This window comes from Cavia porcellus, unplaced genomic scaffold, assembly GCF_034190915.1.
Source record: "Cavia porcellus strain 051 isolate PalLab524CR breed Dunkin Hartley unplaced genomic scaffold, mCavPor4.1 scaffold_9, whole genome shotgun sequence".
Lineage (NCBI taxonomy): Eukaryota > Metazoa > Chordata > Mammalia > Rodentia > Caviidae > Cavia > Cavia porcellus.
Window position 1 is genome coordinate 56,214,374 of NW_026947492.1, and position 16,659 is coordinate 56,231,032.

Consider the following 16,659-nt stretch of genomic DNA (forward strand, 5'->3'; position numbering starts at 1 on the left):
ACTAAAGTTAGCCTTTCAAAACTTGAAGATAGATTTGCATGGTGTGATCATGAAAGAAAAGACTTCTTAAAAATAACAAGGAACCAGGACGTAACAATTCAAAGGCTAGAAGATGACAAGAGGATCTATAATGTAAGAATAAAAAACATGAGTGAAGAAGCAGGAGTAACCACAAATGATCTACAAAGGCTATTCACATAAATAATTAAGGGAAACTTCCCAAGCATAGGAAAAGAAATGATATCCAGATAAATGAGGCATACATAACTCCAACCAACTACAACCAAAACAGACATATAATAATCAACTACACCCAGACATATAATAATCAAGATCCTAGAAATTCACCGCAAGAGTAGAATATTAAAAGCAGTCAGAGAAAGAAGCAGATCATCTCTAAAGGAAAATCCATCAAAATAATGACAGACTTCTCAACACAAAACTATCAAATCAAGAAGAGCCTGGAGTGAAGTAATCCAAGCCCTGAAAGAAAATAACCTCCAACCCAGATTGATGTACCCTGAAAACCTCTCTCTCAAAATTAATGGAGAAACAAGATGTTTCCAAGATAAGGATGAACTGTGGGAGTTTGTGGCCACCAATACAACCCTACAAAAAATACTGAAGTACATTCTAGAGAGAGAGAGAAAAAAAAATACCAGGATTCCAGCAACAGTGGCAGAGAGGCCTCAATGAATGGGGCAGACAGTGGAATGAGGGAGTAAAGTGGACAAACAATAGCAGAAAAATAAAATAGCAGTGAGGCAGAGAAGGTGGGCTATAATCTCTAATATAGATAGCCTTGATACACTAACAAAAACACAGGCAGAGTAGATCAGGAGACAGAATCCATCGAGATGCTCTGAATAGGAAATATACTTAACCTGAAAAGAGGGTTAATAAGCTGAAACTGAAAGTCAAAGATGAGACAATGATGCTGTATGTGACAAGGAACCAGAGAGAAATAGCGACAACTCATCCAGCAGCTGCAGATAGGTTGGAAAGTCATGGCACTTTTGTGCAGTGGAGAATTACTCAGCTATAAGGAATGAAAACCTTGTGGCTTTAGTAAGTAAAGGAATACAGCTCAAGATCAAGCTCAGAGTTAAAAAGCTTCAAACCACTTAGATAGATAATGGGTTGCCCCCTAATCTAAAAACTGAAGGAGATAGTGGGACCCAAAATATACAAAGCATCCTGAGAAAGGGAAAGGGGAGGAATTGCCTAAAAAAGGAAGGCAGATGACATTGTTAACAATGTATCAGGATTTAAAAGCCACATTAATCTTATCACTCTGTTTAGTTTGACTCTATTTTGTTTTGGTCTGTCTACTCATGCTAGATTTGAGGGCACAGACAGTTATCCCAAAAATAGCAGGATATATTATGGTAAATATCCTTAATTCCCTATTAACTTAAACTGAAGACCTGTATTACTTATATTGTCTTACTATGACTGATCTTATTTGAATCTGTTTTGTTAGACCACTGTTTTGTCTTGACTGATTTTATTTGAATGTAGCATACTTGATAGTATCAAGTCTAAGAGTAGAGGCAACTACTCTGAAGATGACAAGATGTAATAAGATACCCATTCTGGTTTGATTATTAACTGCTTTTGAAGTTCTATAATGTCTCCAAAGTTGTGTTTTTATTAAAATAGCTATGTAATACTATGTTCAACAATATTATGTCTGATGATGTGGACAATTCTATTGAAAATAACAAGAGAAAGCATAGTAACTACTATAGATCACCTAATATTGTGGTCTTATATGTCTTTTTCATTTCATGTTTTTCTAGGAATTTGTTTTATTGTCTGTTTTGATCTGTTTTTCCCTAAAATGCAGAAAGGATAGGTATACATGTAGAGATTCACAAATGTGGAGAATCTCTAAACAGTTTATGGGAACAGATTATATAACACACGATGTAATGAACAACTACTCTGAGGAAGAAGAGATTCTAAGAAACCCAGGGCTAATTCTGTAGCATTATGATATAAAATCTAGCAATACTATTATTCACTGTTCAGAGTGATATTAGTCTAGTCTCTTATGTTTCATTTCAGCATACATAAAGATATGGACAGCTACTTTGAAGAGAATGAGAGACATTATGGCAGCCATTGTTGACTTCCCTAATGTCAGGTCTTGAAGACCTAAAAATCCTTCATTGTCCTGTTCTGATTAGATTAGTACTATAGTGTTCAGTATGTATTCACTGTGTGTGAAGATGGGGACAACTATGTGGAAGAAAATAAGAGACAATAAAGATCTCCAGTGGACTTCGTGTGAAGCCTGTGTTTCTTAAAATTGTTTCCTTATGATCTGTTTTGTTCTGTTTAACCTTACCCTCTTTAAAATATAAAAAAGTAAGTTCATTTTTGTATATGCTATAAGGATCAAATATCATTCTTTTAAATGTGGATATCCATTTTTCTCAGTGGCATTTGTTGAAAAGACTGTCCTATCTCCTTTGAATGTTCTTTGCACCCTTGTCCAATCCAAATTCAATTGGCCATATATATATGAGGGTTTATTTCTGAGAGTCTAAGCTATTCCATTGGCCTATATTTCTATCTTTGTGTTAATATCACACTGTTTTAATACTAGTTTGTAATAAACTTTAAAACTAGGAGGTTGTGAGTCTGCCAGTTTTGTTCCTTTTCAAGATTATTTTAGCTACTCAGGGTCTCTTTAAATATTCCATATGAATCTTTAAAGATTTCAATTTCAGATTGAAAAAAGGTCGTTGATATACTGATAGTGATTACAGTAAACCTATATCTATAGGTTTTAGGTGAACTGAAATCTTTTTTTTATTTAAAGAGGAAAAAAACAGAAAAAAGAGTAGAAATAATACAGAATTTCAGAAAAATAAGCAAGAAATCATTAGCTGATAAGTTACATACTGTCATCTTAGAAATAGTTGTTCAAGTTACAAAATTAAAGCGTACAAAGTGACATTCAAATAATGACAATGCAAACAGTTCTGCTCAATGATCCAACAGTATGAAACACGGATTTCAAAGCAAGTCCACTGGAGATCTTCACTGTCTATCTTATTATCTCTAGTTTTCTTCCAAATAGTTGTCCCCATCTTCACAAACATTGAATATATACTGAACATTATAGAGCTAATGAAATCATTACAGGATGATGAAGGGTTTTTAGGTCTTCCAGACCTGATTTTGGGGAAGTCAATAATGATTACCATAATGTCTCTCATTCTGTTCGTAGTAGCTGTCTTTATCCTTATGTATGTTGAAATTGAATATACGAGACTAGACTAATATCACTCTGAACAGTAAATAATAGTATTGCTAGCTTTTATATCACAATGCTACAGAATTAGCATTGGGTTTCTTAGTGTCTCTTCTTTTCAGAGTATCTGTTCATTACATCGTGTAGTATATAATCTATTCCCATAAATAGGTTAGAAATTCTTCCCGTGTGTGAATCTCTACATGTATACCTCTCCTTTCTGTATTATAGGAAAAACAGACCAAAACAAGACAACAAAACAAATTTCTAGAAAAACATGAAATGAAAAAGACATATAAGACTACAATATTAGGTGATCTACAGCAGTTACTATGCTTTCTCTTGTTATTTTCAATAGAATCTTAATATAAATCTAATTTACGAGCATGGAATATCTTTCCATTTATATATTGTCTTTAATTTCTTTCAAAAGTATTTTGTAGTTTTAGCATTCAAGACTTTATCCTTTTTGAAGCTATAGTTTGGATAAGAATGTTCCCCAAAGATCCATGTGCTGAAAGCTTGGGCCCTAACCATGGCACCCTTGGTAAGTAGTAGAACCTTTGGGGATAAGGAAGGAAGGTAGGTCACTGGGAATGTGCCCTTGAGGGAGATACAGCATTGAGATCATGGCCCCTTCCTTTCTCTCTCTGCTGCAGTGCGAGGCCCCCTTTGCCAAGCCCTCCTGCCATAATGCGTGGAGCAGCTGCAGGCTCAAAGCAGGAGGTCCAGCTGACCATGACACTTCTGAAATGCTGAGCTGAAGTTAACCTGGCAGAGGGCTAACACAGTTATTCCTTTTGATGCTATTGTAAATTGAGTATTTAAAATTTCTTTTTTGGATTGTTCACTGTAAATTTTGATTACTTATTCGTTCCCTTTGTTTTCTTTTTTTTTTTTTTTTTTTTTTCTTTTTTTGCCTTTTTCCTTTTTATCGGTACCAGGGATCGAACTCACGACTGCCTGCTGCCACTTAGGCTGCTGAGCTAAATCCCCAGCCTGTTTTATTTTCTTGAATCTGAATGTTACTGTCCCCTGTGTCCACCAACTTTTCTCTTTTGTATACAAGCTAATCTTTGTTGTTTTCTTCAATTTCATTCGGTTCCATTAGTTTCCATTTCACATTTTTCTGTTATTCTGTCTCTTCTCTGAGGGCTTTTATTTTGTTTCTGGTGTTTTGTTTTTATTTTTCATTTTTTGGTAGTAGTGAAGATAGAAATCAGAGCACTGTGTTCTACCACATGGCTAGACTCCCAGCCCTCTTCCCTGAGTTTGTAATGTATTTGATTCATGGCACTCTTTCACATATATAATTGCTTTAAAATTTTTTTAACTACCATACATCAGAATGTTACATTTTGTCTTTGCTTCATGGCATAATTTTTGGGCACATTTTCTTGTCCAAGTTTTTAATTTTTATATTTGAATTTTCACAATGTTCTTGTAAAAGTACAAATGCATTGGTGCAATTCTTCTCCATGTTAGTGCTCCATGGACCAAATATTGTTATCAGGGCAATTCTGTGATGTGATGGAGAAGACATTGATGGGCACTTTTCACTTTTCTTAGTGAAGTGTATCTTTCCCTGTTACTCAAACTGAAGACAGCTTCTTTAGCATACAGGCACGCTTTAGAGAAAGGCTGTACTTCCTCTTTCTGTCCTATCATGTTGTAATAGCATCCTTACTGCTGGTGCAGCTTTACCTCTTCTTCAGAAACTGGCCACTGCCTCCACAGGATGAAACCACCGTCTGTTGTGCGCCTTTGCCATCAGAGGCAGTGTGTGCTAAGACTTCCTTCCACAACCCTGCACTTTGAAATCCCTTTCTTTCAGTGACAATTCACTCACTGCCAGGATTCAGACATATACTGCTCATATACTGCTGATTACTGCTCAGTATGGAGTCTCCTCTTGTTTACTGGTGTTATCCAGATGCTGCCCTGTAAAAAACTCTTTGCTGGGTGTGGTAGCATACACCGTAATCTCCATACTCTGGGAGAATGAGAGAGGATAATAAATTTGAGCTCAGCCTGGGCAACTTAGTGACTTAGCAAGACCTTGTCTGAAACAAAATTTTTTAAAGGGCTGTGGACGTGGCTCAGCGCAAATGTCCTGTGTTCCATTCCCAGTACCCACACACACACAAAGAAGAAGAAGATGAGAAAAAACGAAGCAAACAAACAAAAAACCCTCTCTGCATTTCCCACTTTTGTTCACAACCATGCCTGGGCTCTCCTCACCAATGGAAACTCCAGTACCAACTCCGCTACTTTCTGGAACTTAGTTTTGTCCTTTTGCTTCACTTGAGGTTAATCTCTTCTTTATGTCTCTCCATAAAAGTGTTTGTGGGCCCCCTGTCCTGCTTTGTTGCTCTCCATACTGTTTAGGTGATGTGTGGGGCGATGTAAAACTAGCCAGCATTACCCTATAGAAATTCTTTCCTTAATAATTAAACATCATTTATCATTTGAATTCTTAGGGCTAGTTGATATCTTTTGATCCACCTATTCCTTAGAAAATAAACTGAATGATAACAAATCATCCAAATTAAATCTTTCCTCCCTCTTCCCCTCCTAGTATTTCATCTCCACACAGGCAACAGCGCTAGTTTTCATATTATGTCTTTGTTTTAGTCTTAGTGGCTAATTTTTTAAATAAATTAAGTGCTCAAAACAATCACTTTTCTGTAGTTTTTTTTTTTCCCATTAACTTCTTCTGGCTGAAGCACATGCTTCAACTGACTCCTCATAAAGGGTTCATGGGAACAGTGTACCCTAGTTCTTAGTGTTTAGAAATTTTACATTGCCTTTTAAATAACATTGAGGTTGGACTTGGTAACATATTTTTCCTTGGAGATTTTGTTGGAATTCTTTTACCATTTAGTATCCTATGGAGAAACCTGACATCTACTTGACTTCACCCTGTAAATCTGTATGCCTAAAATGGATAAAAGAGCTTAATGTCTAAATCAAAAATGATTCAGTGTTGATCATTCTGGGTCATTTTACCTGGGTTTCAGTGTATCTTTAAAGTCTCTAAATTTGTATCTTCATCAATTTCTAAGAGAAATCTTAATATTATCATGCCCAAGTACCTGAACTCTTGATCTTCCATTCCCAAAATTTTAAAAAATATACATCTTTTCAGTCAATGACAATCATATTTGTATCTTAGGTCAAAAACCTTGAGAGTCAATCCTTAATCCTCTCTCCTCATATCCCACATCCAATCAATTGACAAATTCTGTTTACTGTATCTTTAAAGTATATTTACATTCATCTGCTTCTCGTCTCCATTGCTATCACCCTGGACCTGTAGTTTCCCTTGAGCCTTTAGTCTCTAAATTTGTCTCTCTGCTTCCACCCTTACCCAGCCCTTCCCTTCCTTATTTCCACTAAATATGTCAGCACAGCAGCCAAAGTGATCCATTTAAAACCTAAGCAAACCAGGTCACCCTTCTTCTTACTTGTAACTTCCAACATCTGCCCATTTCACTTGCCATAAAGTCAGTGACACAACAACACCCTGGAAGGTCCTACTTAATCTTGTTTGCCTCACTCTTTTGCTCAAGTCGCATCTATCTCACTGTTCCTCTAAGATGCCCTTGGATGCAAGTTCTTTGTGCTTGTAATCTGCTACCTGGAACCATTGGCTTTGGGTACCCAAAAAGGTTCACTACCTCAGTTAATTCAAATCTTGGCTGAGGATATCCATTTCATTCTAGGAGCTGAAGGTGCGCCAGGTGATTCCCAGCATGTGAGGGAAGCTTTGGAATATAGCTCCCAGTGGCTAAGACCCCACCCAGCATCCTAAATCACTGGAGGACACACAGGAGGTCCCCATGGGCCTAACTAGGCCACACCCAGCAACATCCATTCCATCCAGGGAGGTGAAGGTGCGGTGGGGGAGGCTTTGGAACATCACTTAAAACCCAGAAATATAGGAAAATGACAAAACAAAAGAGCAAAATGCAATCTCAAACCTCCAGCCTATCTCAAGCAAGCCTAGGAGACATGGACATAGATGAAAATGTAAGCCATACTCCTGGAATTTCAGAAATGATAACAACTAAAGTAAAGAAACAACTCTGGGAAGCTATAAAAAACCTCAGATCAGAAAGAATCTCCCAGGTAAAAGAAGAAATGATATATGTAATGAAAGAAATGCTAAACACATCTAAAGAAGACAGAAATTAGAGGAACAATGCAAAAAGATAGAACCCTGAATGAACAATATAAGAAACAAACAGAATGCATGAAACAGATTCAAAGAGATATCAAAACAGATTCAAAGAGAAATCAAAAATTCCATCAAAAGTTGGTAAAACCCTCTCAACAAAAGTGAAGATAGAATTTCAGACCTCGAAGACAAGATTGCAGCTAGTGAACAGGAAAGGAAATATCTCTTAAAAATAACAAGGAATCAGGAAATAACAATTCATCAGCTGCAAGGTGATGCAAAAAAAACCAACATAAGACTGAAAAGGATATATGAAAAGAACACAAATGATATGAAGAGGCTATTCACAGAAGTAATAGCTGAAAATTTCCCAAACATGAGAATAGAAACTAACATATGGATCAGTGAAGCATATAGAATTCCAAATAGCCTTCCTAAAAGAAAACTATACCCAGACATATAACAATCAACATCCCAGAAATCCAACATAAGAACAGAATATTAAAAGCTATTAGGAAAGACAGATCACCTATAAAGGAAAAGCTATCAGAGTCACAGCAGACTTCTCAACACAAACAGTGAAGACAAGAAGAGCATGGAGTGAAGTATTTCAGATCCTAAAGGAAAACACCTTCCAACCCAGACTGATGTACCTTGGAAAACTGTCCTTCAAAATGGATGGAGAAATAAGGTACTTCCATGGCAAAGAAGAGCTGAAGAACTTCATGATCACCAAACCAACCCTGCAAAAAATACTGAAAGATAGTCTAGATATCCATAGGAAAAATCCACTAAGAAAGACAGACAAACAGAGTGGAAAGGTAAAAAAGCAACAGCAGAAAGATAATGTCAAAAGTGAACGAATATAGATCAGTTATAATCAGTAATATAAATTGCCCCAATACACCAATTAAAAGAAACAGACTGGCAGAATGGATCAAGAAACAACATCTGAACATATATGCTGAATACAAAAAACACATCTAACCCAAAAGAAACTCATAGACTGAAAGTTAAAGGATGGAAAGCAATACTTCATGCAACAGGAACCCCCCCAAAATCAGGGAGAGCCATTCTGTTTGCAGACAATGTGAACTTCAAACCAAGAATGATCCAAAGATTTGAAGACAGTCACTACATAAGAGTTAGGGGAAAACTTCAAGAGGAAGAGATAACAATCTTAAATATATATGCACCAAATTCTGGAGCACCCAGCTATAAAAAAAATTAACAGAAATTAAAAATCAAATAAACAATAACATAATTATAACAGGAGACTTTAACATCTCATTGACACAAAGAGACAGATCAACTAGACAGAAAATCAGCACAGAAATAGCACAACTGAATTACACCTGTGAACAAATGGACTTGGTGGATGTATACAGTGTTCCATCCAACAACATCAGAATATACATTCTTCTCAGCAGCACATAGGACAGTCTCTAAAATAAATCATACACTAGCCCACTGAACATGCTTAAGTAAATGCAAAAGAATTGAAATTATCCCATGCATGTTATCGGATCATAGCACCATGAAACTAGAAATTAATGACAAAAGAAACTGCAAAACCCCCACAAACACATAGAAATTGAATAATACCCTCCTGAGCAATCAGTGGGACACAGAGGAAATTAAAGAAGAAATTAAACAATACCTACAAGCAAACAGAAATACAAATACAACTTACTGGACCTGTGGGATGCAATGAAAGCAGTCCCCAGAGGAAAGTTTATTGCATGAATTCCCACATCAGGAAAACAGAATGAACACAAACAACCTGATGCTACACCTCAAACTTATAGATGAAGAAGAGCAAGTCAATCCCAAAGCCAAAAGAAGAGAGGAAATTATAAAGATCAGAGCAGAAATCAATGCAATGGACACTAAGAAAACAATCCAAAGAATCAATGAATCAAGAGTTGGTTCTTTGAAAGAATACACAAAATTGATAAGCCCCTAACCAACCTTATTTTAAAACGGAAAGAAAAAACTCAAATTCATGCAATAAGGAATGAAAAGGGTGAAATCAATACAGACCCTATGGAAATACAGAAGATCATCAACACTTATTTTGAAAATCTCTACTCTCATAGGCTCTATAACACAAAAGAAACGGACAGATTCCTAGAAACATATGAATTACCAAAGCTGGGTCAAGAAGATGTAAAACTGCTGAATAACCCAACTTCAAGTAACAAAATTGAAAATGTAATTAAAACCTTACCAACGAAGAAAAGCCTAGGCCTAGATGGATTCAGTGTGGAATTCTACAAGAAATTCAAAGAAGACTTAATGCCAATACTCCTCAAACTCTAAAGTGAAATTGAAAGGGAAGCAATTCTCCCTAACTCATTCCTGGAAGCAAATATTACTCTAGTACCAAAACCTGAGAAAGACCCAACTAAAAAAGAGAACTATAGGCCAATCTCCTTAATGAACAGAGATAAAAAATTTCTCAATAAAATATTGGCAAACAAAATGCAACAAATCATCAAGAAGATTATACACCACAACCAAATGGGATTCATCCCAGGAATACAGGAATGGTTCAACATATGTAAATAAATAAATGTAAACCACCATATCAATAAAGCCAAAAATAAGAATCACATGATCATTTCTATAGATGCAGAAGAAGCTTTTGATAAGGTCCAACACATTCATGATAAGAACCTTACAGAAAATTGGAATAGATGGTCTTTACCTCAATATGATAAAGGCCGTCTGTGACAAACCAACAGCCAGCATCATATTAAATGGTCAAAAACTCAAAGCCTTTACCCTGAAATCAGACACAAGACAAGGATGTCCCTTATCACTGTTCCTATTCCATATAGTGCTGGAAATAGTAGCCAGAGCAATCAGACAAAAGAGAGAAATAAAAGGAGAAAGGATAGGAAAAGTTAAATTATCATTGTTTGCAGATAACATGATACTCTATATAGAGGACCCCCAAAACTCCATTGAAAGAATTCTAGGTATAATAAATAAATTCGATAATGTTGCTGGATACAAAGTCAACACTCAAAAATCAATAACATTCCTATACACAAACAACAAACTCACTGAGAGAGAAATAAGAGAGGCCTCACCCTTCACAATAGCATCAAAAAAATAAAATGCTTAGAAATCAATCTAACAAAAAAGTAAATGGTGTATTTGGGGAATATTACAATACCCTGAAAAATAAATAGAAGAGGACCTCAGAAAATGGAAAGACAGCCCTTATTCATAGATAGGAAGAACAAATATTGTGAAAATGGCCATCCTTCCAAAATTGCTTTACAGATTCAATGCAATCCCAATCAAAATACTACTAGCATACCTCACAGATCTAGAGAAATCACTCCTAAAATTCATCTAAAGCCAGAAGAGACCTAGAATAGCAAAGGTAATTCTAAGCAACAGAGGGAAGGCAGGAGGCACCACAATCCCTGACTTGAAGTTATATTACAAAGCTATTATAATAAAACAGCATGGCACTGGAATAAAAACAGACCTGAAGATCAATGGAATAGATTAGAAGATACAACTACAACTACAAACACTCAGCCACCTTATCTTTGATCAAGAGGCCAAATTCATTCACTAGTCGAAAGATAGTCTCTTTAATAAATGGTGCTGGAAAAATTGGCTCTCCATATGCCAAAAACTAAAACTACACCCATGCCTATTACCATGTACTAAACTAAATTCTAAATGGATCAAAGATCTAAATATTAAAACAGAAACACTAAATCTGTTGGAAGGCAAAGTAAGTAAATATCTTGAAGACATAGGGATAGGTAGAGAATTCATGAACAAGAATCAAACTGCATGGGAAATACTTAACAGAATCAATAACTGGGATCATGTCTTATTGAAGAGTTTCTGCATGTCAATAGACATCTCCAGCATAGTGAAAAGAAAACCCACAAATTGGGGAAAAAATCTTAGTGAACTGTCCCTCAGACAAAGGACTTCTGTCTGGAACATATAAAGAATTAAAAAATCAGACCCCCAAAATTCAAAGACTCAATCCAAAAACGGGCATCTGAGATGAACACACAGTTCTCAGATGAAGAAATACAAATGGCAAATAAATACAGAAAAAATGTTCTTCATCATAAGTCATTAGAGAAATGCAAATTAAAGCCACACTGAGATTCCCTCACTCCAGAAAGAATGGCCAGAAGTAAGAAAACTACCAACAACAAATGCTGGAGAGGCTGCAGGGGAAAAAGGAACTCTCCTGCACTGGTGGTGGGAGTGCAGACCAGTGCAACCACTGTCTAGATCAGTCTGGAGGGTCCTCAAAAAGCTGGGATTGGAAGTCCCATTTGACACAACTATTCCACTTCTAGGCATATTCCCAGAAGAACTGAAAGCATCATAACACAGTGATATATGGCACCCATGTGTATAACAGCACAATTTGTAATAGCCAGATCTAAATTTGTAATAGCCAACTTAAATTCCCATCAACTGAGGAATGGCTAAAAAAGATGTGGTATTTTTATACAGTGGAGTACTACTATTTAGCTATCAAGAATGATCACATTGAGATATTTGTAAGTAAATGGATTCAACTCGAGACCATACTCACAAGTGAAATAAATCAAACTCACATGTGTAAATACCATATAGTCTCCCTAATGTAAGAAGAGTACATAAGATACAAAAACCTCAATAAATACAGTGAAAGGATAAGAATGTGCTCAAAGGAAAAAAGTAATATCTCATGGAAAAGGATGAAAAAGAAAAAGAGAGGGAAAAGAAAAAATATCCAGAATTATATGAACACAGGATGGCTAAGATGATTTGTGCTACAAATTCTATAAGATCGTGGAACAAAACAGTTAACATTCATAGGATTGGTACAGTTGTGCATGTTAATTTATGGTAATCTGAGAAACTCTTGAAGATCATTATGTAAAATAATAACCCTAGTTATGCTCCCACCACCTTGTTTTTAAGGTCTATACTGTCAGTGTTTTGGGCTCTTTGCTACTGTTATTTATTTGTCTTTTTTGTTTCATGTTTTCATAGTAATTTGTTTTGTTTTGTTTTTCCCGCTAATACAGAAAGGACAGATATACATGTAGAGACTTATACTTGTGTAGAACTTCTAAACAGTTTATGAGAATTGATTATATAATACACGATGAAATGAACAGCTACTTTGAAGAAAAAGAGACATTATATTATCCATTGCTGATTCTGTATTGTCATGCTGTGAAATACGCCATCATTCTTTGTTCAGAGTGATTTTAGTCTGTTTTGCATTGTTTAATTTCAACACACATGAAGGTATGGACAGCTATTTTGAAGAGAACGAGAAACATTATGGCAGCCATTGCCGATTTCCCTATCATCTGGTTTTGAAGGCCTATACTGCCTTCATCGCTCTGTTCTGATCAGTTTAATACTATTTTGTTTCATATTAATTCATTGTGTGTGAAGATAGGGACAACTATTTAGAAGAAAACAAGAGACATTATGATAGCCAGTGATGATCTCCTGTTGTCTTGCTTTGAAATCTGTGTCATTTACATTGTTTTCTTCTGATCGGCTTTGTTCTGTTTTGTTATGTTTAGTTTTATCCTTTTGAAAAAAAAAATTTGGCTGAAAAAAGACCTGCTGCTTCCATCTGATTTAAAACTGCAAACTCATTTATCTTGATCATTTTTTACAGCATTTATCACCTCCTACTATTGTGGGAAAAACTGAATCAACATTAGCCAGCAGCTCAGGAGAAGAAAAGAAATTTTATTGGTCCTAGTGGCCCCCTGAGGAACTAGCGCCAAATCTGAAGTGAAGTTCACAGAAAGTTTATCTTTTTATAAGTTGGCAAACAGAGGTTACAAAAAAGAGATAAGCTTCTAGCTGAAGGCCAGGTACAATGGGTACTTTGTAGTCAACACAGCTATATGTAGAAACATTTTTGTTTATATGTTTTAGCTGAGTTCAGAAGCAGAGAACAGAATGACTGCAACTTTATTAAACAAAGTCGCTGCAGTTAGAAGAGCTACTCTCCTACCCCTGGTAAGCAATGGACTGATTTGGAGAAAGTCAGGCTGATATGATAGCAGTTGAAGAAAAAATAACTTAATGCTTGCATTATTTGACTGACTTTGCAGGCCTAAGGCTGGCGGTCTGGGCAATATGCATTGTAGCAACTGTGGGGGATTTACTTCTGTCTTGTTTTTGAAATCCAATGTTTTGTTCCATTTAATTGTTTCAATGTTTTGTTCCATTTAATTGTTTAGTTTTATTCCTGTACTTGGCAACTTGAGCAACTATTTTGAAGATAACAATATGCAATGTAACAACCATTGTCAAATTCCTATCATCTTGTTTTGAAAACCTATATAACTATTGATTTTTGTTGTTGTTATTGTCATTTTGCTTTTGTTGTGTTTTTTAAAATTTGTTTGATACTTGATTTTTGGTTTTTTCTCTTTAAAATAAAAAATAAGAGGGTTAAATTATCCTTGTTTTCAGATGACATGATTCTTTATATTGAATAACCTAGAGAGTCCTCTAGAAGTTGTTAGAACTAATAAGTTAATTAAATAAGATTGCACAACAAAAATTCAATGTCAATAATTTTCTCTTTAAATACACAAAATCATAACAGAAGTACTGAGAAAAAAATCAGTATCAGTCACAGTAACCAAAAAAAAAAAAAAATTAACCAAGTACAAGAATTATCTCTACAATGAAAATTATAAAACACTGATTTAAAAAATTGAAGAGGACACAAAGAGATAGAAAACTGTGCCATGTTCATTGATTGGAAGAGTATTATTAAAATGTACCTACTACCCTAACTGACCTACAGATTCAGTGTAAATTCCTCATAAACTTTTTTTTTATTTTAAAGGGGGTAAAATTAAACACAACAAAACAGAACAAAATAGGACATAAGAAAGCAATGTAAAAGATATAAATTTCAAATCTAGATGACATGATATCTTCACTATCTTATTGTCTCTTGTTTTCTTCCATATAGTTGTCCATGTCTTCATTCTGAACAAAATGAGGAAGGCATTTTAAGTCTTCAAAACCAAACAATAGGGAAGTCACTAATGGCTGTCATAGTCTTTCATTCTCTTCAAAATAGCTGTCCATACTTTCATGTATATTGAAGTTCAACAAAACAAAACAGATGCGGGGGAGAGGGTTTACTTGGTTTCCGGGTGATCCAAGTTCCAGCATAGTGCAGGTCCCAGTAAACGCCGGAGGCTCCCATCCTGGGCCACTGGAGCCTGCCACACTCACAGCTGCTCACTACAGGGGAGGGGTTGCTTCAAGCTATTTCTTGAAGCCATTTCACTGCCCACGTTCTGAATGGCCAACAGACCATAGAAAGACATCTCTTTAGGCTCCTGCTTGAAACTAACAGCATCAGGAAGCTACCGGCCTTGATTCAGGACCAGGTAATTCCTATCAAAATACCAATGACACTCTTCAGAGAAAAAGAAATAACACCCCTAAAATTTTTATGTAACCATAAAAGACTCCAAATGTCCAAGCCATTTTTGAGCAATAAATAAATCTGGAGGCACTGATGCCTGATTTGAAAACATACTACAAAGTGATAGTAACCCAAACTGTGATATTGATGAAGAACAGTTGTGTAGATCAACAGAACATAATAAAGAACCTAGGAATAAATCCACATGTTTACAGCAACTGGGTTTTTTTTAAACAAAGGAAGAATGAATATATATTGGAGAAAGGAAAGTCTCTTCAGTAAGTGATACTGGGGAACTTGGGTATTCATAATTTGAAGAAATTGGCACGCTCTCTCTCTCTTTCTCTCTCTCTCTCTCCTTCCCTCCCTCTCTATCCATATACAAAAATAAATCCAAAATTGATCAAAGGATAAAGACCCAAGACAACTAGAAGAAAACACAGAGAAATGCTTCAGGATGTTGGTTTCAGAAAATTTCATTTTTGAATCTGACAACAAAAAAACAAACTGACAAGTGAGATTATATCAAACTAAAAAGCTTTGTATAGCAAAGGAAACAACACAACAAAGAGATAACCTCCAGAAGGGGAAATAAATTTGAATATTATTCATCTATGAAGTTATTAATTTCTAGAATGTATAAGGACCTGACCTCAGTAAATTACAGATAATCCAATTAAAAGTGGGAGAATAACCTGAACAAACATTTCTCAAAAGAGGGAATACAAATGGGTAACAAGTATTCGAAAAAATGTTCAACATTAGGTATACTAGTTACTCTGATCTGCTCATTACACACTGCATACTTGTATTGAAATGTCACACTGTACAATTACTGTGTGAATTAAAAATAAAAATGTATTTTAAAGAAATTTTAGTTTTCAAATATTAGGGAAATTTCTAGATATTTCCTTGGAGTTGGGCTGGCACTCTGACACTGGACTCAGGGCCTCACCTACCTTCTGCCACTGAACTACACCCCAGCCCCAAGGTTTCCAGATAGCTTTATTATTGTTTTCTAATTTAATTTGAGGTTATCAATGAACATCCTTTGCATGACCCAAACCCCTTATGTTACTGTGACTATTTTTATGCCTAGGATATGATCTCTCTTGGTAAAAATTTTTTAAACAATACTGGATATTTAATTCAGGGCCTTCACCCTGACCTACACCCCAGTCCTGTAAATTAACTATTTTTTAAAATTTTGAGGTAGGGTTGTATTAAGTTGCCCAAGCTAGGCTTGAACTTGTGATTCTTCTACCTCACTCTCTTAATCCATATATATTTGAAAACTATATTCTATTATTGGATAGAGTGTTCTTTAAATGTGAGATCAATAATGAAATGATCTTTGTTACTTCTGATAATATTGTTCTAAAATCTACTTGTTAAGACATCAGCAGCAACTCTGACTTTCTTTTACAGTGTCATATAATGTTTTTCTACTTTTCTTTTTCTTACAGTGCTGGGGACTGACCCCAAGCTCTCATGCATGCTAGATGAATGCTTTATCACTAAGCTATATCCTGGATCACTTTTTATTTGCAACATGCTGAGTTGCCAAGACTGGCCTTGAACTTGTGGTCCCCTTGCCTCAGCCTCTGGAGTAAATGGAAATACAAGCATGTGTCTATTCCCTCTATGTCTTTTTATTTTTAATCTGTTTGAGTCTTTATAGCTAAAATAGCTTCTGATAGGCAGCATCTATTTAGATCTAGGCTCACCTTCTTGGATTCTCTCACTTTT

General features: G+C 35.6%; 1 non-coding gene across 1 annotated transcript; it reads right to left on the minus strand.

The window, feature by feature from the left end:
- Positions 1-14,735: 14,735 nt before the first annotated feature.
- Positions 14,736-14,872, minus strand: LOC111756411 (small nucleolar RNA SNORA2/SNORA34 family). Its single transcript, XR_002790893.1, has one exon. It is a non-coding gene; the product is annotated as a small nucleolar RNA SNORA2/SNORA34 family (small nucleolar RNA).
- Between the last annotated feature and the right edge of the window lie 1,787 nt (positions 14,873-16,659).